Genomic DNA, 2,363 nt, shown 5'->3' on the forward strand with positions numbered 1-2,363 from the left:
GGCAGTGGCGCCGAGTCGTCAGCGCACAAAAGTGGCGATTTTCTTGCCGATAGTGCACATGCTCCTGCTTCATTTTGGTGAGTCAAGGCAGTGTATAAAGAAAAATGGTTTTGCATCTGGAGGATCATATGTAAATTAAACTGTGTGTGTGTGTGTGTGTGTGTTTCACTGTTTGATCTGCTGCAGTCCCTGACGAGACAGCCAGACGTTACCCTACGGAACGAGCTCAGAGCTCATTATTTCCGATCTTCGGATAGGCCTGAGACCAGGCACACACCACACACCGGGACAACAAGGTCTGAACTTCTCGATTTACATCCCGTACCTACTCACTGCTAGGTGAACAGGGGCTACACGTGAAAGGAGACACACCCAAATATCTCCACCCGGCCGGGAAATCGAACCCCGGTCCTCTGGCTTGTGAGGCCAGCGCTCTAACCACTGAGCTACCGGGCGTGTGTGTGTGTGTGTGTGTGTGTGTGTGTGTAGTGTTCATTGTGTAGTGTGTTGTGTCTATCTGTCCATTGTTCGTTTGTTTTAGTGTATGGTTTGATTATCTGTACAAAATGAAGAACAGGAAACTAATTGAGAGAATAATGTATTCAGATGAGTGCGGTGAAGGGTTAAGAGGAACTGTGTGAAGATAGAAAGGATGAGAAAGAGGAACGACCGTGTACCAAGTAAGAGTGACTGCGTGAAAGAGGTGAATGGAGAGCAACAGTGATGAGTGCTCTGGAATTTATGTGTGAAGCAGTTAATGGGTCGCTCTGCTATAAAGACACGTTTCTCTTAGTCTCAGGATCGGTGAGTGTGAAGGGTGGAGAATGTTCGTATTATGAAGGAGCAGCGGTAAACCAAAGTTGCTGTATTTCTTCTTCCTACTACCTTTCCTTTATAATCTTTTTTTCTCTCTTCATATATAGGTGTTTCATTGGCTTTCTCACCTTGTATATTTTTCCTCTATTATTCTTGTTAATCTTCTTTCTTTCCCATTTATACTTCTGTTCTTACTTTCTTAGCCTTATTCATTCCCTCTTCTTCTTCTGTATCTTTTACCTTCCTCCTCCATTTTCTTGCAGTAATACTCGGAGAGAGACAAGAAAGTCGACATAAGAACAAGGCAACTCGGCCCGTTGTCTAAAAGACTCGTCAGGTCCCACCGAGATTCGAACTCGGATCACTGGATTCAAAGTCCAGTGTGCTAACCATTACACCATGGGACCACGAGTATTGTATGCTAGTGTTACATATCTAGAGGGAAAACTAATCTGTATTTTGCAACATATATAATTATGATAAATGGTATAAGAATATATATAACGCAAGCTGCAGCAAATCAGTAAGTCTTTCCTATTGATTAATATTTTTTCTTTTAAAGTTCCCTATTGATTTGTCACTATGATTGAGAGCAATGTCTTCCCTTTTGTATATTCCTCAACCATATGAAGTTAGAAAGTTCAAGTATTCTTCAAGGAGTTCTTTCTTCATGATTACACCTTGATTTTTCCCTAGGATCATGATCTCAAATAGACAATATTGTTCGAGTCGTTCTCCAGTATATGACTTGGTTGTTATGTAATACGATGGAAATATTGATAAACGTACGCCATCTTGAACATTGGCTGATGGATGTTTTACTGCACCTAGTAAACTTAGTAACATTACGTGTCCTCCCTTTCGTTACTCACTTGTTATCTTATTCAGGGCCTAGACATGTCTCTGCACATCAGGTGACTTCAGGAAAAGAAAGACCATGGTGTTATTGCGCACCAGGCCTGATCATGGCAGAGATTTAGATCCCACACTGGTTGCTCTCCGAGGGAACATAAGAGGATCGGGGTTTGTGATTATTTCTCTTAATAAGGAAAATCAATTATATCCCAACATTCCCCATACGAAAATCAATATATAGCACCACTCCGAGTAATAGTAACACAATAACAACAACAACAACAACAACAACAACAACAACAACAACAACAAGTTACTGATAACTACAGCAGGAAAACTATAATTGCCACCATAACCACCACCTCCACCGTCACCCCCTCTACCACTACCACCCCGCCCACTCTCATTCCTTCCCCCACCACCACCACCACCACCAGCACCGCCACAGCTATAAGCACCACCACCATCACCCAGAGTTCATCAGGACTAACGAGCTGGATCACATTAGTCTTGATTTATTATTGCCGGCATCAAGCAGAGGAAGCACGGAAAGCGAGCTCTTACTTTAAGGTGGTAGGAGAGGAGGAGGAAACGAAGAAATTAATGAATTGCCGAGTACTGAGGGAGAAGCGAGGGACAGGTTCGTTTTGTTTTGTTTTTCTGAGAAAATATTACGATAGTGTTTCTTTTTC

At 42.4% G+C, this 2,363-nt stretch overlaps 1 non-coding gene across 1 annotated transcript; it reads right to left on the reverse strand.

Moving 5' to 3' along the window:
- Window positions 1-1,151: 1,151 nt before the first annotated feature.
- Trnaq-uug lies at window positions 1,152-1,223 on the reverse strand. The gene has a single exon. It is a non-coding gene; the product is annotated as a tRNA-Gln (tRNA).
- Window positions 1,224-2,363: the final 1,140 nt, after the last annotated feature.

The sequence above is a fragment of the Portunus trituberculatus genome, chromosome 44 (genome assembly GCF_017591435.1).
Source record: "Portunus trituberculatus isolate SZX2019 chromosome 44, ASM1759143v1, whole genome shotgun sequence".
NCBI classification, from domain to species: Eukaryota; Metazoa; Arthropoda; class Malacostraca; order Decapoda; family Portunidae; genus Portunus; species Portunus trituberculatus.